The sequence below is a fragment of the Megalobrama amblycephala genome, linkage group LG20 (assembly GCF_018812025.1).
Source record: "Megalobrama amblycephala isolate DHTTF-2021 linkage group LG20, ASM1881202v1, whole genome shotgun sequence".
NCBI classification, from domain to species: domain Eukaryota; kingdom Metazoa; phylum Chordata; class Actinopteri; order Cypriniformes; family Xenocyprididae; genus Megalobrama; species Megalobrama amblycephala.
Window position 1 is genome coordinate 3,883,999 of NC_063063.1, and position 24,837 is coordinate 3,908,835.

General features: G+C 36.9%; 1 pseudogene; it reads left to right on the forward strand.

The window, feature by feature from the left end:
• Nucleotides 1–1,469: 1,469 nt before the first annotated feature.
• LOC125255469 lies at nt 1,470–23,409 on the forward strand (annotated as a pseudogene).
• The last annotated feature ends 1,428 nt before the right edge of the window (nt 23,410–24,837 follow it).

The window sequence follows — 24,837 nt, forward strand, 5'->3', positions numbered from 1 at the left end:
CCAACAGGACTTGGCACCTGCACACAGTGCCAAAGCTACCAGTACCTGGTTTAAGGACCATGGTATCCCTGTTCTTATTTGGGCAGCAAACTCGCCTGACCTTAACCCCATAGAAAATCTATGGGGTATTGTGAAGAGGAAGATGCGATATGCCAGACCCAACAATGCAGAAGAGCTGAAGGCCACTATCAGAGCAACCTGGGCTCTCATAACACCTGAGCAGTGCCACAGACTGATCGACTCCATGCCACGCCGCATCGCTGCAGTAATTCAGGCAAAAGGAGCCCCAACTAAGTATTGAGTGCTGTACATGCTCATACTTTTCATGTTCATACTTTCAATTTTTTCAAATCCTTTCTTTGTATTGGTCTTAAGTAATATTCTAATTTTCTGAGATACTGAATTTGTGATTTTCCTTAGTTGTCAGTTATAATCATCAAAATTAAAAGAAATAAACACTTGAAATATATCAATCTGTGTGTAATGAATGAATATAATATACAAGTTTCACTTTTTGAATGGAATTAGTGAAGTAAATCAACTTTTTGATTATATTTTATATGACCAGCACCTGTATGTACCAGTTAGCAGCATTATTGGTTTAAACTCTTGTGTATATATATATCTGATTATTTTGATGATTTGTTTTAGGAGAATTTATAGGAAAACTGTATGTATTGTGGCTTGTGTAAACATGTAACTATTTGTGGTGAATGTGAATGTGTTATGTTAGACTTGCCTGCATCATGGTATGTTCCGTAGGCGGGGCCACGACTGTGATATGGTCACCAGAACATTCAGTAGGCAGGTGTGGTGAGAGTGGCGTGAGCGTGGTCGGAGTACCACCTTTTTTAGTCTGTTTGGTGCAGCAATAGAGCGTTGTCACGAACATGTATTTTGTATAATTTTTTTTTTCCGGTTTATTTATTTATTTATTTATTTTTTGCATCATGGGATTTTTTTCTACTGTTTTGGTAAAATTAATTTTTGCATCAAACGGATTTCCTGCTGTCCTGGTTACCTCATTACCTCTAACCGCAAGGTTTATCCACAAAGCTTGAAAGTTTTGGTGCATCCCTGGTATTTACTTGATTTTGCTATTATTTTACTATTACAACACTGTGAGCAACTACTAGTATAAAAAGTGCTCCACAAACAATTGGCTGTTCACTTTACAAAAGCATTCACTCATGAAAGAGACAGTCACAACATTATTTTGGACATTTCATTTTTTCCTGTTTGTATGTCAGAATAGCTGTTGGTTTTGATTTCAAGTTATTTTGGGTATACGGGAGTTTTAAACCATCTCAAACCAAATGTGTTTTTTCCACAAAATAGTACTTGTGATATACTGAAAACTATTTGTCATTTATTTTTGAATCATAGCAATGATTTTAAAAAGGAGATTGAGGAAAAAGAGGTTTTGTTGGTAAAATCTTGTTTCCCCTGTGGGAGTTCCTCTTCAGTCACATGAGTCAATCTATTTTCGCTTGATTTATTTCTCATTCCCACCAAAGACTCTTCACTCAGTCGAGTATCGGTCCCTGTCATTCACTGTTTGTACCGCTGTCTGTATACAGAAATGGACTGGAATTTACGATTGCTCTTGTGTTTGTTTTGTGGTAAGATCTGTTTTTTCTGTAACTAAACATGTGGCATAAGCTATACTAAAATGACTTTACCTAATTTTATAAAGAAAATAATTATACAAGAGACAACTCCTCAATTATATACTTAATGTAAAGTGAACAAATTGTGTATTCCATGCGGTCTTTTTCTTGATGAAATCTAATAGCCTGATGTCAAATATATCGTCATTAGGTAGCACTTTATTTTAGGGTCTTTTAACTAGTTGCTTATTATTAGCATGCATATTATTAGATTATTGGCTGTTTATTAGTACTTATTAAGCACATATTAATGCCTTATTCTGCATGACCTTATTCTACATTCTTAATCCTACGCAAAACCCAAATTTAACAACTAACTTACTAGCTATTAATAAGCAGTAAATTAAGAGTTTATTGAGGGAAAAGTAGTAGTTAATAGCGAATATGTGTTCCCTATACTAAAGTGTTACCAGTCATTATTACAAGTAATTTTGTCTGATCTGTTAGATATGCAATGCTGTAAATCTATTTAACCCTATAAAGCCTACCGTATCATATTTGATGCACACATTTCTAAGAACTCTAAATGATCAAAATGTACAAAACTTTGCTGAAAACCCATCTACTACATGCTTCTGCCATCTAAATGATCTGTAGTTCATACTTTTTCAGTGAGTAAAGGCCTTTTAGAATATTTGTAAAAAATCTCCACCTTCTGGTTGTTGCACACGTGTCTTTTTGCTGTGAAATCTTTACTTATTTTTAGAAAGTGTTCACAATAATGAATTTTATATTGTCAGTGCTATTTCAAGATGAACATTTACTGGACTGAAGAACCTTAGGTTTACTTGATTATCCATGTATGCTAAAATTTGAGTATCAAAGTATCAAAAAAAAAAAAAAAAAAATCAGGCTTTTGAGGAACATTTATTTGTAAATCTGTCAATCATCATTGTATTGCATTGCATAATATGTTATTCTATTTAAAGCATTTATTTAAAGACTTGTCATTTTCCTTTCTTTTGTTAGTATGGCATTCATTAATGGCCTTCAACATTGATCCTGTGTCCTGGAAGTACTTCACAAACAATGCAAACAGTGGCTTTGGCTATAAAGTGATACAGAAAGATGGAAGGTGAGCTCACCCAGTTACCACAGATCACTCAACCGTTGACCATTTAAACTGATGCTGTTGAAAACAAATACTTTAAGAATTACTTTAAGAATTACAGAATATTTCAATCCAGAACCGATGTGGATATTAATGCCACTAATAAAAAGCTTTAATAGCTAAAACATTAAAGAATTGTTGTACAAAGTTGCAATTTAGTACAGTTAAAATATATTAACTTTAGTAAATAACACACTAAAGTTGAAATCATAATCAAGCACTTTACATGTGCTTTAGTATGGGAGTCGACACATCAAAATAAATGTACTTCAAAGCATGACAAAAATGATTAAATCATAATGATTTAAAATATATTTTAAAGTAAAACTTTTAAGGTGATGTTGTTAAAAAGTGCACTTATAAAATTTGTACCTAAGTGAGTTAAGAAACATATAAGGTAACACTTTACTTTACAGTAATAACAGTAAATAATGCATAATTACATGCAACTAACCTTGAACCAAACCCAAACCCAAACCTTAATCATATATAAAGTACAAGTTGTTAATTAAAATTACTTTGTAATTAAATATATAGTTGCACTGTAACAAGGATACCTTAAAATAACCAAAACATAGTCATGGAAATTCTTGCTTTAAGTATACTTATTATTTCATAATCATGTTTATTTCATAATCATATTTCATAATATTATATTATCTGCAAGTACAGTTTTTTTTTAACATATACTTTTAAGATTTGAAGTACACATACAGTTAAGCACATTTCTTAAATTAACAAAGCTCAGACAATGTACAGAGCTTTGGTTTTCAATTCCATCTAATGCCATGTTGGTATTTTTAATTTCCTCTTTCTGTGATTTTCCGTAATATAAAAATATTTTGCAACACTAACTAAAAATAACTTAAAACTATGCTGATGTCCACACTTTTTTTTCGTAATACGTTCATAGATTATTACCTCATATAACAGCACACCCAACCAGGAGTGTGCGCCACAGATTTCTCCTTTTTTTTTTACATGTTCTCATATTCCTCCTGTCTTCTTCCATAGTCTGCTTGTGAGTGATCCTTTAATACAACTCAGTCAAACTCAAAGAGGACAAATATATCGCTGTGCTGTGACTGAAGGAAACTGCAAGCCACTGCCCATTCCCGGTACTTAGTTTTTATATGATGCTTTCAAATATGTAATATAAGTTACTAGTTTTATTATCCATGATAGTATTTCTTCCACTTTTTATTCAACAGACACCAATGAGGCTGTCAACATGTCTCTTGGACTTTCAATGTCTATTGATCCTCAGTCTACAAGTGCAGTGGTAAGTTTCATATTCAAGGGTTCATGAACTGCATAATTAAAAAAAAAAAAAAAAGTATTGTTCCCTTTCAGTCAGTCACGTTCGACGTATGTCAGAAGTGAACCGACGAATTGGGATATCGCTAGAGAGCCCTATCACCTTCGAGTGTAACTAAACGAGCCAATTCCATTGGCGAGCGGTATTTGCATAATGCGCACCACAAGGCGGGTATAAATAAGGAAGCAGATGCAATCGCACTCTGTCTTTCACTTCGTAGCCAACTATCACATGCCTGGGCGTTCAGCATGCTGAGGCAACGTTTGTGGATAGCTCATGTTCTCACTGCAGGAGTGTTGAGGTCTAGACTCTAGTTCCTTGGTTCTCAGGGAGCGGGGGTCCCCTCCCCTATGTTCCATTCCTCCATTTTCTCTGGCTCTGGCCAGTGGGATGGCGTGTCGGTGAGTAGGAAGGGTGATTTGAGGATTACGGTTAGGGCTTCCCCGCCGAGATCATCTCCACGGGCCCCTAATCCCTCTACAACACTGCAGCCAGTGGTGTTGCCGGAGGATCATGGTGGTCCCTCTGTTGAGCGACCAGCCGTTTCCTTCGGTGTGCCTGCGGACAAATAGATGTTGATCACGGCATCGGAAGGTGAGCTAGAGTCCTTGGGAGATGTCCGAGTCTGATCCTGAATTGATGGCTATGCTTTCCCGGGCCGCCGAGAAGGTCTTTATTTAGAAATAAAAGGCCATTTCCTACCCTGATTTTAGCCCTCTGATTTGAATGCTCTGTTGGAAGGAGTGTGTCTGCTGTGAGACCTCAATATAAGCACCCACTGCAATGATTGGCTAAAATCTTTGCATATGATATAAAAATAACATGTGGAACTCTCGAAATCTTTTATTACTACTATTACAGCTTTTGAGAGTAATTAATAGTGAAAAGTGTTAATCAAGAATACACAATAGTCAATGTAATTGAATATTAAACACTTAATAGAAAAATAAGTACAAAACAAATATGGAAAATAATCCAAATAAAGCTAAACAAAATAATTAAATCAATAAAGAAAAACATACAATGGACAAAAACAAAACCCACAGAATCACGCCAACATGCGTACACGAAGCTGGTAATTTAACTGGCTTTTGAGGGCAGGCCAGAGCACACCGTCCAACACATACAATGGTGAGAATCGGAGCAGCTACTGCCACAGCCACCGGCTTCAGCGTGGGAGAAACAAATACACACAAATCAAAAACAGCAGCACAGCAAAACAGCAGCGCCGTCTTAAGAGTGTTCATGCAGAAAAGGATCGCCCCAATTTCCCCGTAAGAACAGCACGCTCTCAAAGGAACAATCTTTCTAGTAAAAACAAAAACTTAGTTAACTTAAAGTAAAGTGTGTATATTATATATATATATATATATGGCATAATCGCAGTCTTTAAATAGACAAGAATCGAGTGCTTATAGGCTGCCGCTCTAAGTATGGGGGAGGGAACTTATTAACCCTACCACAATAGCATTATATTTAGATATACTCCCATGACGCATTAAAGGTTGCAGTGATGAACATTGTAGCCGATGACAAACATGTCTGTTAAAGTGCATCAGTGCAGTCATCTCATCATTGCAGCTCAATTTCTGCTCTCTATTATGCTTTCATAATAACATAATGACATGATGTGTAGTCAAATATGGTGTCCCATTTTATTTGTGCTATGCATTTCACCCATCCAAGTGCACAAACACAGAGCAGTGAGTAGTGAACACACACCCAGAGAAGTGGGCAGCCTTTTTGCTGTAGCACCCGGGGAGCTATCAGGGGTTAGGTTAGGTTAGGTTAGGTCACCTCACTTGTGGGTAATGAGAGTGGAAGAGAGCGCTGTTCATTCACTCCCCCACCTACATTTCCTGCCGGTACTAAGAATCAAACCCAAAACCTTCGGGTTACAAGTCAGACTCTTTACCATTAGATCACAACTGCACTAACTATAAAGACAAATAAATGACAGCATCATTGATTATAACAGGAGTTTAAGTGAGAGTGACTGTCACTGATAAACTCATGCTGTGTGATTGACAGCTCCAGTGATTATTAAGGGAGTGTTCTTTGATCGCTTTCTGAATGTAATTTAATCTCTGTTTAAATAAGAAAATATTTTTATGCTAATATGAGAAACAATGGCTACATTTACATGTGCACCAATAATGCGATTATTTCTCATAATCAGAGTAAGGTCTTAGTAAGATGTTAGAGGTCGCAGTAAGATGTTTACATGACACGAGTGGAACTCTTCACTCAAGTTTACACGCCATTTTCATTACTCTGATTATTCGCTAATAAGTGGTTGTTTTAATCTACTCAAATTAAATTCAAAATACATTTTTATGGACGTAGTGGATATTATTCGACGCTGTGATGAACATCGAAATGTCGGGGTTGTTTACGCTACCATCACATTCTTCGTGCCTGAATGAATATACGGAGCAGAGACTGAGCAGCGAGTTGTGTTGAAGCAATTTGGAGAAGAGAAAACGTCATAATATGTCACGGAGTTCATTCAAGAAGTTGTGTAAACAACACACAGCATCCGTGTACGTCCTTTGGTCAGAGTGGGAATAATGCGATTAAGGTGTTTACTTGCCTGTTTATTGTGATTAAAATCAGCATACACCATCTAGTTTATAATGTGATTATACTTACTACGATTAAGAGCTTAATCGCATTCATTTGATCAAAGTATTGCGTTTACATGAGGTAAAGTTTAATTGCAATATTGCCAAAATCCCATTATAATCACATTATGAGGATGCATGTAAACACACTCAATGTGAATTTGTCCAATTAGTCACTGGATTGATTTACTGACACATAAAAAGCAATAAATGATTTTAAAACAAAGAACATCTGACTGTACGTGAATCATGCCATGTCAGAAATCACTGATCACAGATTAGGGCATTAGAATTAACACGGTTACTTACATGCAGAGCTGGGTAGTAACAGATTACATGTAATCTGGATTATGTAATCTGCAAAAATCAAGTACTTGTAATTAGAGTAAAATACTTAAAATATACTCGTAATCAGACTACAGTTACTTTTTTATGGATTACATGATTACATATTATTTACACAGTGGCAGTAAGTTTGTTCACAATTCATTGATTCTCCTAATTTTTCATTTTTTTAACATTTATATTGTTTTCATAATACACCTGCCGCATATATACGTTTGTGATTCTTCGAGTTTTTCCGGCGGTGAGGGGGAGGGGTGTGGAATTGTGCACAGAAACCAGCAACAACAAGAATATTTGTTTTTGTAATGTTGCTGTTTTCTAAATTTACGTAATTTTAAGTAAATATGTTTTAAAATCATAAGATGTGATTTTGTTTTATTCAGTGTTACTATTCAGCAAACACTAACAGGTACATTAGTGTTAGTCAGTCCCTCCAGGATTTCGTGATTCTGCAATCACTGAATTTATTGCAAAATCAAGCAAACTCCGCAATATTCAGAGGAGCTTGCATTTTTTCTTAATTGCCATTTTCTTAATGTCATTTCAACATGCATTTATGCTGCGTTTCAGACGAGGTTGGACGTGGGAATGTCCCAATTTAAATGTCCCACTTCCGACCTCAGTGTGTTCCAGCAAAGAATATACGCTAACAAGAACACTCAATAGAACGCTCTATTGAGACACCGGCGCCCAGCAGCGGCCCTGCGTTTCCGCCATTTTGGGGTGAAAGCGACTCGTCGGTCCACTAGTTTCTATGGCAATATCAGCTGCTTTGTTAAAACAAAACACACATTAAAGCTGAAATCCAACCTGAATGATGACAACACAGAATAAAATACTATCACTAGTGATCATCAAATCCTTTTAACAGTTTATTTTACAGACTTTGTGTTTAAGTCTTCCACTTTTTCACAAAACCTTTGCTCTCAAGAAACCCAGTCAGTCTGGGTTAAAATTATTTTTTAGTTTAAGTATTAGCAGTATAAACTCTGAATTACTACCAACATCTGAAATTAAGGACATGCATCAGAAAAATTGGGAATGTTGGACAATAAATATAACAGCTTGATTTTGCAGTTTTGTCTAATGTCCGTTAAAGCAAAAGTGTCCAAAAGTGGGAATTATGCGATAACGGGCACAGCAATGCATCATTATAAGATCATTATGTTTGATTAAAACGTACAGTATATATATTTCAATTCAGACCTAGTGGAGTGATACTATTATTACTATTATTAATAGTATTATACTATTATTACTGTAGGAGCCATACAATTTACTGGTGACTTAATTTAAAAAAAACTTTTCTATTGCGCTTCTGATTTGGCAGTGATAATTCGTCGATTTTGGGTGCGTTAGATGTGAAGGATTCTATGGTCCAGTTAGTATGGTATTTTCACCCCATAATGGCGGCCGCGCTACCGGAATGCCATCTAGTGGCTGTTACCCAAAAAGTATCAGAGTGTTGCCTCTTGGGTTCTAAGCTCTTTGGTTCCAGTCAATCACACGTCACGTTCACATGTTGACCATGTGATGTCGCCACAACACAAGGAGAGCATATCGTGTTTTTATGTCAGTTATGGCAAAAACAGAATAAAAATAAAAATTATTTCCTAGAAGGAGGTAAAAATCCAAATAGCCTACCCATCTGTCTGGAACACAGACAACGCAACATGAGTTCAGAGCAGGGGGCTGATCTCGATCACACAACAACATTTCTACACAGCGCTGTGAAGAAAGAAATCTTGTGAGAAGCATTTGTCGCAGAATTCTCTGTTAAACCACAGGTATCAGATAAAACAGTCTGTATCAGATAAAACAGTCTATGTGGAAACTGTTTGATATCTGTGTCACAGATCCCTTGTTTCCCTGGACTCTAATTCCCATGATCCTCCTGTTTCTTCACCTGCACTCACTTCCCTCGTCAGCTCCTCATCATCACGGATCACCTGCACCTGGACTTGATTATCTGCACTCCCTTTATATTGCACTCACTCCCCTCACTCCTTGTCGGTTCTATGTTGTGTAAAGTGTATGTGTGGTACTCCTTGCCTGTTGTTCATTAAATATATTGTATGATTGTGGAAATCCGGATCTGCCTCATCCTTCCACCAGCTACACGTAACAGAAGAACCGACCTCAAAAAACTGCTGGATTTCCACTACTACATGGAGTTTTCTTTCACCTCCCGGGCTCCAGCTTCTCCCATGCCTCCATTTCCCAGCACGGCCGGCGAACGCCTCATCGGGCTTCTACAGGTTGGTCGTTCACTGGAGAGGTATGTGGAGGAGTTTGTTGAGCTGGCTTATCTGACTGACTGGCCCGAAGCTAATTTAATCGCCCTGTTTTTGGACGGTCTGGATGACAACACTCTCCGTTTCCATAAACCAGATTATCGTTTCTCCTTAAGCGAAACTATCAATTTTATTTTGTTTTTGAATGATTCCAATTTCTATGTGGATAAGGTTCAGGATGAGCGTTGGTCTCCAGTCCGTCCAGAAACACGGTCGGCCGGGCCAGTTAGTCAGCCTCCGTATTCCTCCGCTTACCCCTCCGGTGAACTTCCTTCCTGTCCCACGCTGGGCCCACACTCTCCCGTTGGGTCCAGAAGGCGGAGGAGGAGGAAAAAACCTGCCGCTGAGCCCTCTCCAGCCTCCACCGAGCCCGCTCCCGTTCCAACGGGCATTTTAATTATATTTGAGGGAATGAACTCCGAGCCCGCTCCAGTCCTCTCCGAGCCCGCTCCAGCTCTCTCCGAGCACGCTCCAGTGGCAGAAGGGATTCTGGTGGAGTATGAGGGGATGAACTGGCCCTCTGCTCCAGCCGCCGCCGCCGAGCCAGCCGCTCCAGCCGCCGCCGCCGAGCCAGCCGCTCCAGCCCGTCACGAGCCCTTTATTATGATGAACTTTGTTTTAAAAGTCTCTAATTCAAGGACTGTTTACCCTCCCTGCCTCCCTCTCCCGCCTCCTCCCATGTGTGTCTACATCGCTTCTCCACCTCAAGCCCCTTCATCCTGCACTCCACCTCGGCCCTCTGCCCCATTACCTCCACCTTGGCTCCAACCTCCCTCATCTCCACCATGGCCCATCAGTCCACCAGCTTCACCAGCCTCCATCCTTCCTCCGGTCAAGCATTGGTCCCTCATCAGCCCACCCTCACCTCAGGACTGCACTCCTCCATTTTCACTCCGTCACTTCGTCCCTCTGTTCGCTTGGCTTCTTCACTCCCTCCTGCTTTCCCTTTGTCATCTGTCGTCTTGGTTCCGCAGCGGCCTTCTGGAACCCTGCCTACGCCTCAGTCGGCGAAGCCGTCGGTGTCGCCATGGTGCTACGGACCTGCGGCATCACTTGGACTCCAGGCCTTTTCGGCAGGCCGCTGCACCTGACCCGCCATGTCTGCCCGCTGCACCTGACCCGCCATGGCTGCCCGCTGCCCCCTGACCCGCCATGGCTGTTTTTGGACCCGCCCTGGAGACCTCCTCTCCAGTCTGCTCCTCCTCCTGTTCCGGCATGAGGTCTCCAGGGCGCCCGGTTGTTCCATCTACGGCGCGAGGACGCGCCTACCGGGAGGGGGGGGGTAATGTCACAGATCCCTTGTTTCCCTGGACTCTAATTCCCATGATCCTCTTGTTTCTTCACCTGCACTCACTTCCCTCGTCAGCTCCTCATCATCACGGATCACCTGCACCTGGACTTGATTATCTGCACTCCCTTTATATTGCACTCACTCCCCTCACTCCTTGTCGGTTCTATGTTGTGTAAAGTGTATGTGTGGTACTCCTTGCCTGTTGTTCATTAAATATATTGTATGATTGTGGAAATCCGGATCTGCCTCATCCTTCCACCAGCTACACGTAACAATCTGTGGTTTAACAGAGAATTCTGCGACAAATGCCTCTCACAAGATTTCACAGCGACGTTATTAATTCTGTGGTGAATTCAAGTGCTTTCTTCCCAGAGCTGTGTAATCTGGAAAGCTTGATAAACATTGTGCCACTGTAACACTAACAGAAATAACTCGTGGCAGAAATGGTCTAATGTTTTCGAGTGCTTTAGTTTTAAGTGCTTCACACAACTTTTCCCAGCACTTCAATATGAATGTTATTTTTAACGTGATGTCCAAAACATTATTTGTTCATCATTCATAGTTTGTCTCCATTTGTAAAATTAAAGATTTCACGATGTAGGAAAGCAAAGACTTATTTAGACATAAAAAAGACAAATTACCACTGTAGTAGATGCTGCAGAGGAGCACTTTTTGGCTTATTAGCCACACCCTAGTGTATAGCTTTAATATTTTTTTTTTTTAATAATAAAATAAAAGTTAATATTATCTGCATCTCAATTCAAGCTCAGTGCTTTTCTGTCAGCCCTCACAGCACTGTCAAATCAGGGGCTGGTGCCACCTTAGAACTTTCAGTTCTAAAATTCAGAGAAAATTCAGTCATTAATTACTCACCCTCATGTCATTTCACACCTGTAAGACCTTTATTCATATTCAGAACAAAAATTAAGATATTTTTGATAAAATCTGATGGTTCAGTTCATTTTAGCCTGAAAAAATCTGAAAAAAGTTGCATGAAATCCTGGAAGGACTGGTTAGTGTTTTGAAGTATTAATATACATTGCACTTTAAAAAGAATCTATTGAGGCTCTTGTTGGTGAATAGAATATATTCTTTGGACTATATTTTTTCTTTGTATCTGTCAAAATAGTACAAGACTATCCTGCAATATATGTGACATCAAATAAGGGTTAGCACAAAAGTAATCTAAATGTTATCCAAAAGTAGTCCGATTACGTTGCCAAAAATGTGTAATCTAAAAATTTTGTCATGTAATTTGTAATCAGTAAGTGATTACAATTCATAAGTAATCTACCTAGCTCTGGTTACATATTCTGGCATTACTGTCAGGTCCATATCTTACAGTAAAAGTCTGTTTGCAAAGCCTGCGCTGAAATTGCAACTGATTTACCAAAGATTCCACAGTGAAATATACAAATATTGCTCTAGACATTCACATAGTTGAAAATAAATAACCACATTACTAACATTAGGATCCTTTGGTCCAGTGATCTTTTATCTCTCTTCTCTTCTTCTCATCTCACTAAAGTGCCAGTGGGTGGGGCAAAGACGTGATGATGTAAAGTAGGCGTTGATCTGATTCTGCAGAGTTGGTCATAATATGACAAAATCTGAAACGAGTCATTTTTGGAGTTTGGTTTCAATAAAAACTGTTTTTAGACTAACAAGGAAGTTTTAAGTTCTGAAACTTACAGGATGTTTTTATAGTAGCCTACTGCTTGCATGTTAAAAGACTGAAAAATTTCTCAATTCATAACCCCTTAAATAATCGCTGTTTTTGAGAGAATTTCAAGATTTTCCAGGGCGGAAAAATATCTTTTTTAAGATTTTTTTGCTGTTTTTCTGTATTGTTTAATAATGCTTACAGTTTGTCATGTTGAACATAAAATCTTAATTTCTCTCAGGTTTGTGGTCCAACAATACCTAAGAACTGTGATGCAATAACCACTTACAATGGAATGTGCTTTAAAATCAATCGAGATAATACTGTGAGCAGTCCTGTGCCAGAGACTCTGAGAGGTACATTTATGGCATTCTACCAAACCAAAACAAATATTCTTCATACTGTATATACTATATGACATGGTTATTCCGATTAAATGAAAATATGATGCTATTATTCATTTCTCCAACTTCAGAATGCCCAACATCACAAATTGACATTGCTTTTTTACTGGATGGATCTGGAAGTGTAGGCTCTGTGGATTTTAAAAAGATGAAGTCTTTTGTTATAGAAATGATCAAAAGTTTTATAGACCGTGATACACAGGTAATCAATGCATTTATTATGATTTAGCTTAGGCATGATTTTTTTTTACCCCTAACGTTCATAGCATGAGTTACTAAATCTATCTCTCTGTCTTACAGTTTGCCATTGCACAGTTTTCTACACAAAGTGTCATTCATTACAAGTTTCAACAAGTAAAAAGCACAATGGCATGGCAAGATGCAGTGAATCAGATATCTCAACAGAGAGGATGGACCTACACCGCAGCAGCTATAAGAAAACTTGTGTGAGACATGTCTGCTGATATTTCATTGGATTTATTTTATCTATGGCATTAAAAGTAATATTACTTCTGACAGAAAGATTTGGAGTGAAGATGAATTTAACATGATATTTAGTGAGGGCTGAGGAGCACATCCTAAATATATTACCCCCAAAAGAAAAACTAAGACAATGGATAATACAAAAAAAAAAAAAAAGGACCATGCAATCATGAATGAATGGATACCCATACTACTACAAGTCTTTTGATTTTTTGAAATAAAGATTTTACAGCATTTAATTATTTGAACAAGTTTCCAAAGACAAGCAATGTAAACTAGAAATGTCTCTTAAACAGTTGCATAATTGTATTGTTCATTAAATATTTGTACTATTTTCTTTTTCATTAGGAATGAGCTATTCGTCAGTAGTGGAGGTGCAAGACCATCAGCCAATAAAATTTTGGTTGTTATCACGGATGGTGAATCAACTGATCCAGATGATTTGACTGCAGCTGTTCAACTAGCTCAAGCTAAAAATATAATACGATATGCTATTGGGGTAAGATGTAATTTGTACTTGCCTCTGCTAGATTCAAAAAACTATATTAACTATATTAGTGTACAAAAACTGCTTTAATTTATACTGATTCAGATCAAGACACTTAGGCAAAATCAACATGTATCCTTTCCTGGTGTGATTTGTCTTGGAAAATGTTTTGAAAGATTTGAAGTTTTCAGTTAAAAAAAACAAAAACAAGATGGCCATTGTGAAAGTACTGTGCAGAAAAATACTGTTCCCCTTAAAATGGCAATTCATTCATCACTTTTGAATTCCAAACATTACTTTCTTTCTTCTGAAAAGATGTCCTTACAATAAAAGTCAATGAGGTCCAGTGTTGTCTTGTCATTGTATGGACAAAAACAGTAGAAACATTCTTCAAAATATCTTCCTTTGCATTTAATAGAAGAAAGACAGCCATATGTTTGGAACAACATGGGGGTGATTGAAAGATGACAGAATTTACTTTTTTTTCATTCATTCATTCATCAATATAAAGACTTAAAATTTAAATTTAAAATTAATCATATTAAAAATAAAAATAAAAGTTATTAAAATGATTACATTTATGAAGTGTTACAATTATCTCCATTGAATTTTTCTTAGGTTGGCAATGCTTTTAATAGTGACACAGCAAGAAGGGAGCTGGAAATTATTGCATCTTTACCCTCCAATAATCATGTGTTCAGAGTAAATGATTTCGACGCGCTGGAAAGCATTCGTGAAAAACTCAAAGAGAACATTATCGCCATTGAAGGTATGTTTGCAGAGGGAATGAAAAATGACAGACAGAATGTTTACATTTTACATTTATCACATTTGTTATGTGAGCACAGTTACTTTGTTCATTGTGTTGATTTAAAATATTAAATTTATAGTTAACTGTTCTGTTGCTTCTTTACTATAGGAACCCAGACCTCTGGAGATTCATCTCGAATGGAGTTTGCACAGGACGGGTTTAGTGCAGCATTTACATCAAATGTAATTCTGTGTATTTAACTTATTTAACACCAAACTAATGAAAGAGACATTGTATGGAAATGAAAAAGATGAAATACTGTACATGGGTTAGAATACTTTTACTTGAATCAATTAGGAACCATTGAATTGCTCTCTTTACTGTTCTATCTAATTTAATTTATACTACTGTTGAATGCTTGAATCTGATAGGTTGACCAACGTTCTAAGGTGTGCAGTTATTTTCAGGGAAACGCATGGCTAAAGAAGTTCAAGCAATTCTTGCCCAAATTGCAGTTCCATATCACTTCGCCACAAATACGATGAGAATGACAAATTATTGTCTTGGATTTTGCCACAAAATATGTTTTATTGTGTCCTGAAAGCTCTCGCACTCTCTATCTCTTTCAAACGTACACACATACTGTATAGTACGGACACACTCGCACAAAAACGTTTGGTCAGCGCTGCTCTAATGAATTAATCAAATAGTAAAATAGTTTAGCAACTTGATACATGACTCACCAGTGAGGTAATAACTGTGCAGTTCTTATAGTTTCACTACTAGTAGAAACATTGCTGCTGTTACAGACGCACAGATCAGGTAGGCTAATTCACAAATGCTGCTATTCTCTCTCTCTCTCTCTCTCAAGTGCGTTAATAACTGTATCAATGGTATTATTCTGCTATCAAGGCTCAAGCCTTTGTTACTAGTTCTGAAATTATGTTTTGCAATTGGGATGAGATGCGTAAGAAATTAGTCCCACGCACAAGAGTGTTTTAAGGATAAGAAAGCTGAGAAATGTCTTGAAATACAACATCGGAACAGTGTCTTGAGGTGTGGTAACCGTAGTATAAGTGGAATAATTGACTCTGGGTCATTGAATTCTTAGAAAATAATGCACACCCGAAGAGGCTTTGTGTCGTGGCCGCATTACCACCTCGGGTGTGCATTATTGAATTCAACGGCCCACCATCAATTATTCCTTACTTAATTCATGCCTTTGCATGCTATCCATGCTTTTCACACTATAGTCATTTTAGATTTTTAAGTTGACATTTATTTTCAGTTTTATATTTAATTGAACAACAATTCACGTAATGTTATCATTAATACAATCTTACATCAGGTTAAATTAACTGCTAGATCTTGTAAGGTGCCATTCTTTGTAAAGCTGCTTCGAAACCATAAGTATTATGCAAAGTGCAAGAAAAAAGTAACCTGGAAGTACACTTGCATCAAGCAAATCTAGGTGTTTGCATTAATGTATCAAGTTATTATTATTATTATTATTATTATTATTTTATTTTTTTAATTATTATTTGCAACCATAGATATCCATGAGGTAAATTAAATGTTTTCTTAAATATTTTTTTCTTAAATATTTTAATTTATTCCTGTAATATTGTCTGCATCCAGACAGATATGATAATGACTGCAGTGGGAGCTTTCCAGTGGAAGGGTGGATATCAGCTGTACAAACCAAATGATAATTCAGCGGTCTTTCAAGCTGGAAGTGAGCATGACAGTTATTTAGGTGAGATCTCTTCGACTTTGTAAATCAGTATTAATCAGTCAAAATACATTAGAATATTTTCAAGTCTATTTTCTTCACAGGTTATTCCTTGGCAATAGCAACAATGCGGGGAGCAAAGTATGCAGTCATGGGAGCACCAAGACACAAGCATAAGGGACAAGTTACTGTTTCAAGAATTGATCGAAGTGATGTAAAACAACTGGATCCTCCTAAGGTTGTAACACTCAAATTTGTGTAAAATATTAGCACTTCACACATTAATGTATAAGCGAGTGAAAGTAAGTGAGCTCAAATTACATATTACTTTTCTTCCTCTCTTCTCAGCCTCAGATTGGCTCATATTTTGGAGCTGAGGTGTGTGTGGTGGATTTGAACAAGGACTCCAATACAGACCTACTTTTGGTATCGGCACCAACATACATGGAGTCTGACCGGGAGGGCATAGTGTTTGTTTACATCTTCACACGTCGGGTCAGTGATTATTTGGAGATTCAATTAAGATTCAGTTAACATTTTTAAAAAGAGTTCATCGAGATTGAATAAATGTACATTTGTGTCTATTTGACCGTTTCTGCTCTCTCTGTTATATCTTCATAGGCAAACTCAATTTCTACGGATACACTGGTGGGCATGGCAGGTCAGAGGGGTCGGTTTGGCTCTTCTCTGGCCAGTCCAGCAGATCTGGATGATGATGGTTTCATGGATGTGTTGGTTGGAGCTCCTCTAGAGGAGAAATGGACAGGGCAGCATCTACATCTTCAATGGGAGAGATGGAGCGATCAATTCAAAACACTCACAGGTGAAAAAGATGTGGGCTGGTGGCAGTTTAAAGGGATAGTTCACCTAAAATGTAATTCAGTCATTATTTATTCACCCTCGTGGTTCACCTTTCTTGCATTACCTTTCCTTGACTCACTTCATAGACTCTAATATTCTAATATTTTTGTTATCTCTTTCATTCCCTCTTGAATGAAACAGAGGATTGTTGGATCGTCTGTGCGACCAGGTTTGCGGGTTCTTTGGGATTTCATTGAGTCAGTCTTCTCTAGACCAGAGTCAAGACAAGCTTCCTGACATTGCTGTTGGGTCCAAGGGAGCAGTTCTGCTTCTCAGGTCTGTTTTCTGTTATAAAGAACTAAAATCTATACAAATACAGTTTCAGCCGTAATCATTCATATGTGTTATATGTGGATCATTCAGGTCCAGACCCATCGTGCGCTTGGAAACCAAAGTAACTTACAACCCAACCAAAATACCAACCAGTGAAACAGACCAGTCACTGGAAAACACCATGAAAGTGTGTTTCACCATGCGTCCATACAGTTCCAGCCTAAGAGGTTTATCCAAAACTAGAAATATTCCTTCATGTTGTAGTTAATATTGAAGTGTGTTGCTGGTAGCACAAACTATAGCTTTAAAAGCTTCTCTCTCTCTCTCTCTCTCTCTCTCTCTCTGAGAGAGAATTCATGTAAATTTAGTTAAATGTGCTGTAAGGTATTTTTTTATTCCACATGAAAAACATTTTAACATTGATAACAATAATAATAATAATAATAAATGTTTTGCTGAGCAGCAAATAAGCATATTCGAATGATTTCTGAAGGATAATGCGACACAGGAACAAAATTGTATATTTTATACATTTTATAATTAAAATATAAATAAAACATATTTAAATATAAAACAATAATTTTAAATTGTAATAATATTAATATTACAGTATTTCTGATCAAATTAATGCAGCCTTTGTGAGCATAATTAATTTCTTTCAAATATTTAAATCTTGAAAATCTTGCCGCTCTCAAACCTTTGAATAGCAACGTATTTATATTAATATGATAGAAATATAAAAAAATTCTATCTTTGATTTACAGAGTACTACACTTAAAGAAAAAATAAACATTTTGAAATGTAAAAAACTGTCTTCCATTTATCACTTTTTATATGTCTGTTTGATGTTCTTTATCTAGACCTATCTGCAAATATTAATTACACCATAATGCTGGATGCCAAGCGACAGAATTATCGAGCAAACTTCTCACCCAAAAACCGGCTCCTCAGTAATGTGTTGAAAGTTGCAATGAATGCAGAAGCTTGCAAAAGTCATCGTTTCTTTATAGACGTAAGTCTGAACCAATTTTTGACAATACTTTTTTCTTATCTCACTCTTTTGTCAGTTATTCTAGCTGTAAGAATGAAATCTCAATGGGAATAATTAAATCTTGTACCTTCTAAGATGCAACAATGTGGCAATACAAACTGAAAATCCTGATTTTATTGTAAATTATTGTCATTTATCTATTCTTGCCCACTCAGGCTTTCTCAGAAGATGCTCTGAACCCAGTGTCCAATCAGCTGATGTTCACTTTTGAGGGTCTACCATCCAGATCAATGCAAAACATAAAGCCAATACTGCTGCCAGAGATAAAGACCACCACAGACCACAATGTAAGAGAAGGCAAAACAATGTTTGTTTTAAAGTATGAATTCATAAAGTATGAATTCATGAATTCATTCAGATGTAACAATAAAGGGAAGGCTATGAAACCTCTGTCATCATTTACTGCCTGTCACTTGTATGACTTTCTTTTGTTGAACACATAAATAGATACTTTGCAAAATGCTATGCTTGTCCATACAATAAAAGTCAAAGTAGTTCAGTGTTGTTTTGGACCTCATTGACTTTCATAGGACAAGTTGAAACATTCTTCAAAATATCTTCTTTTAGGTTCTTCCATAGAAAGAAAGTCAGAAAGTAATTTTAAATGACACAAGGGTGAGTAAATGATGACAGAGTTCTTGTGTTCTTTTTTACTTGAATCAATGGGGAGGTGAACTATCCAACTCTTGGATTTAAGAATGTACTGTATATATACTAAATATCTCACCTCATTCCACAGCTGGATTTTGAGATAAACTGTGGACATGATGAAATTTGTGTTGATGACCTCAGGATGGATTTCAATTTCTCTGGGTGAGCGAATATTTATGATTAGTTTTTTTCTGTATTACGTTAAAGATCAGCAAATAGAGTAAGAATGGAGATTCAACAATGACTTTCATCCTTGTTATACTGTGAGAATCTCTCTTTGGTTTCTGTTATCCAGGGCTACAAACATAGAGGTTGGGATAATGCAGGAGATCAACGTGAGAGTGTTTGTAGAGAACAGAGGAGAAAACTCATACAACACTCTCTTCACCCTCAAATACCCCTTTGGACTTTCCTACAGAAGAATCACATCTAAACAGGTGACACCAGGATGATTGTATTAAAGAGACTCACAATTTGTCCACGAATCAAGTACAGTTTTTCTGAAAGGCAGTTTTTTTTAGGCATTGGAATGTTTATTGCCATTGAATTTGTTATGAGTTTATTATTGAATTAATATTTACGCATGATTTTCTGTATGAGCAGGGCAGAGTGGAGTGTGAATCTCTTGACACTGAGCAAAAAGGTTCATTTGGAGAAACCACCTGCCACATCAGTAAACCCATCCTCAAGGGCAACGCTCAGGTGAGCTCACTTTTTCAACTGTCTTGTGAGTTTTTCTGTTCAAGCACTCATCGTTTCCTCTGTGTCCACTTCTAGGCTGTGTTTCTTATTACATACAGCATCGATAAAGAAAGCACCTTTGATCAAAGTGTGAAATTCACTGCTCAGATCAACAGGTATTACATATTTACTGTGAGATGCACTCAATGTGTACAGATACATGACTTAAAGGGATAGTTCACCCAAAAAATGAAAATGTTTATCTGCTTACCCCCAGGGCATCCAAGATGTAGGTGACTTTGTTTCTTCAGTAGAACACAAATGATGATTTTTAACTCCAACCGTTGTGGTCTGTCATATAATGCATGTCAATGGGAACTTCGTCTATAAGAGTCAAAAAACATGCACAGACAAATCCAAATTAAACCCTGCGGCTCGTGACGACACATTGATGTCCCGGGACACAAAACAATCAGTTTGTGTGAGAAACCGAACAGTATTTATATCATTTTTTACTTCTAAAACACCACTGTCCAACTGCCCTCCACATCCGATTAGTGAGGTCTGAACGCGCTCTGACAACAGAAGTGATCTCTCGCACTCATTGAAGCAAAGCACGAGAGATCACTTCCGTCATCAGAACATGTTTTCTGAAACTGGATGTGGAAGGCAGTTGGACATGGTGGTGCTTTAGAGTTAAAAAAATAATATAAATACTGTTCGGCTTCTCGCGCAAACAGATCATTTCATGTCTTAGGACATCAATGTGTCGTCACGAGCCGCAGGGTTTAATTTGGATTTGTCTGTGCATGTTTTTTTTACTCTTATAGATGGAATTCCCACTGACATGCATTATACGACTGACAGACGGCAACGGTTGGAGTTAAAAATCATCATTTGAGTTCTACTGAAGACACAAAGTCACCTACATCTTGGATGCCCTGGGGGTAAGCAGATAAACATCAAATTTTCATTTTTGGGTGAACTATCCCTTTAACCATGATCTGTTAAGAAGTTGCTCACATGTGATAAACTGATAACTGAAAATGCTACTACTAATCAAAACACTTCATCACTTACAGTGGGAATAACCAACACTCTCAAACCAGTCAGTTATTCAGAGAGAAGAGCATTGGTGTCAAATATGCCATTAGCATTGCCTTAATAAGGTTAGTGCTCTTGTTTTTCTTGTCGTTCTCATCTGGTTTTGCTTTAACTTACAGATTTAACAATACACATTATTTTCACTTGATGTTCAGTGTAAACATTCTGGGGTTCTAAAGCAAAAATAATTGCAATTTATATATAAATTGCAGATGGTTTTGCTTTAGAAGAATCATTAAGATTTTGTAATGTTTTCAAAAGAAGTCTCTTCTATTCACCAAGGCTGTGTTTATTTAATAAAACAGTAAAACAGTAATATTTTGAAATATTATTACAATTAAAAAAAAAAAAAAAAAATATATATATATATATATATATATATATATATATATATATATATTCTACAGAGTCGTTTACACTGTGCTCTCTCGTCTCATATCTTGTATCTTGTTTTGGTGCATAAATCTATTTAATTAAAAATCTTTTAGGCACTTTATTTCATATTTTATCACATTATTCACAGGGGAATAAAAAACAAAAAAACAGATGTTTTGGCTCACAGGCCTTCCTTAGTGTGTTGAATGTTCTAATCCCTCCACCCACTATTTCTCCACTCACTCAATCTTCAAATATATGAGTAGCATTTGCCTCAGCAGTGCAGTGTGCTTTCAGAAACCCTCCACCTTCCCCAGCTCCACCTGTATAGATCTGCTATGGGTAATTCATGTACGCTATATTGTACAGCAGCAGCATGTCTTACGTGTCGTGTATGTATTGGCAGTAGCAAGTCCTGTACTTGCTCTGCAGCAGCAGCGTAGCAGATCTATTCCACTAGGACCAAACATATTGACATTGTCATACCCATTACCATGCCAAACTCTCTGTGAGTTGTCATGACAGAACTATTATTGTATAAAGTTGCATTTATATGAATCACTTTCAGATATGAAGACTATAAAAGATTTGAATTACTGTCTGACACATTTTCCCTTTATTTTAAATAAGACATGAAGATTCAAGCCTCCACATTAATTTTACTGCGAAGAAAAATGATTCTGATAAACCAGTCAAACAGATCCTAAAGGTACTGGAGTGAAATACACACACTTCCATGAACATAAAAAATATGGCTTATGGCAAAAATGGCATTTTAATGTCCTTCTCTCTTTCAGGTTGAAAATGACTTTAGAGAATTAACTTTCAAAGTTTTCATCAGAGTACCAGTGATTCTGGGAGATAAATTCATCTGGACTGACAAAAACATAGAGGTATGTATATATGAATGTGTTAGAAAAACCCTTTTAATTTGTCAAATTAAAAAACAACCAATCACTAGAGTTTGTGTTTTTAGATTCCAGACTGTGTGAAACAGAGGGATGAGTGGCCAATTGTAACTGATTTTGTGGAAGTAATTAAAAAGGATCGTGTGGTGGTGAGTGTTTGAGTATCATTTCCTGATCTAACTAAAACAAATCCATAAAATATCATGTTCCATTCGTGTTTCATCTTCTTTGTGCATTGACCTCTCTGGATGTGTGTGTGTCAGAACTGCTCTGTGGCGGTGTGTGCCGTGTTCAGCTGTGACATCAATCTCATAAAGAATGAATGGAAACTCTATTATATATCTGGCAGTGTGAGCTCTGGATGGATTGAGCAGGTATCTGACTTATAAAGCAAATTCATATCACAAAACAGACCATATATATTTATAATTGTTTGATCATTTCTTATTCTCATGATCTGTGTCTCTCTCTTAGACTGGACTCAGAGCTGCTGTGTTTGAGTTGATCAGTTCAGCGTCTCTGGATTATGACAAGAGCAAATATATTTTCTTTTCCTCTGATTCTCAAGGCACTGCACCATCTCTCCAGGTGATTAATTTTCTTCACAAATTAGCCAAAAATAAAATTTTAATAAAATAAAAATAATATAAATGATTTCAATGAAATTTTATAAAATTAAACCTAAAACAGTTATTAAAAATAAAGTTATGCACTGTACAGTTACATATACTAGATCTTACATTTTTCAACCCATGCATATCTAGAAATCCTTGCATGTTTCAGGCCTTAAAGATATTATGTTTATATGTGAAGGTGGATTGTCAGAGGTTATATTGTATTCATGTGTGTATGTAGATTAACACTCAAGTGGAGGTGTATGAGGAGGTGAACCTGACCAGAGAGATCACTGGAGGGGTGATAGGAGGACTGCTGCTATTGGCTCTCATCACTGCAGTCCTCTATAAGGTGTGTATGTTCAACTTTGAACCTTCCATTTTCAGCTGTCTAACTTCAATGTTATAATGCATATGCCTCAATTATCATTTCCTTTCAGGCTGGATTCTTTAAAAGCCAGTACAAGCAGTTGCTGGAAAATGCAGAACAAAGTGGTGAAGATGAGCCAATCACTGAAAAATTAGGTTAACAATAATAACCAACCACAATAGCGGTATATTAAATAATCAAATATGGCTTTACATGCAAATATGTAGTGTATAGTATGTGTATGTATGCAGATATTATTGATATATTGCTAGTACGATCATCATAAGCTTTTCGTTAACAAATTCTGTAATGTGTTTATCAAATAAAAGGGCCTGCTGTACAGTTAAATGTGCTGATGCTTCAAATGTAACAACTACAATCACTGACATCTGAAGTGTGTGCTTTCAAACAGGTCTGCTGAATCACATATATGGACTCCATTTTTCAGTAGATTTTAACAATTAGGGGAACACCCAGGAAGTGTGAGGGGAACTACTTGAAACGAGAAGTGAAGGCAGTGCTAGTCAGCAACTTCACTCATAAGCCAGACGACATGCATTGTGTCGATGAGGATTTTTTTTTTTTTACTCAATCTCTTTAGACTTCTTAAATTATTGATTGCCTTTCCTTGCATTTTCTAAAGACTTCCAATTTAGTTTTTTTTTTCTTTGCCAATTATTGCATAAAGATTAATTTTTAGAAATAACTTTCAGTTCTGAGATCTTAAAGGTGCCCTAGAATCAAAAATTGAATTTACCTTGGCGTAGTTGAATAACAAGAGTTCAGTACATGGAAATGACATACAGTGAGTCTCAAACACCATTGCTTCCTCCTTCTTATGTAAATTTGATTTGTGCAAAAGACCTCCGAAGAACAGGCGAATCTCAACCTAACACAGACTGTTACGCAACAGTCGGGATCATTAATATGCACGTCCCCAATATTTGCATATGCCAGCTCATGTTCAAGGCATTAGACAAGGGCAGCCAGTATTAACGTCTGGATCTGTGCAAAGCTGAATCATCAGACTAGATAAGCAAGCAAGGACAATAGCGAAAAATGGCAGATGGAGCAATAATAACTGACATGATCCATGATATTTTTAGTGATATTTGTAAATTACCTTTCTAAATGTTTTGTTAGCATGTTGCTAATGTACTGTTAAATGTGGTTAAAGTTACCATCGTTTCTTACTGTATTCATGGAGACAAGACTGTCGTTATTTTCATTTTTTAAACACTGTATAATTCATAATCACAACTTGATTCTTTATAAATCTCTCCAACAGTGTGTAATGTTAGCTTTAGCCACGGAGCACTATCAAACTCATTCAGAATCAAATGTAAACATCCAAATAAATACCATACTTACGCGATTAGACATGTTGCATGATGAACACTTTGTAAAGATACATTTTGAGGGTTATATTAGCTGTGTGAACTTTGTTTATAAGTTTAAGGCAGTCGCGAGCTCGGGGGCGGGGAGCAGGAGAATTTAAAGGCACCACGTACCCTGAAACGGTGCATATTTAATGATGCCCCAAAATAGGCAGTTAAAAAAAAAAGAATTAAAAAAAATCTATGGGGTATTTTGAGCTGAGACTTCACAGACACATTCAGGGGACACCTTAGACTTATATTACATCTTTTGAAAACACATTCCACGGCACCTTTAAAGGGCACCTATTATGCCCATTTTTGCAAGATGTAATTTAAATCTCAGGTGTCCCCAGAATGTGTCTGTGAAGTTTCAGCTTAAAATATCTCACAGATCATT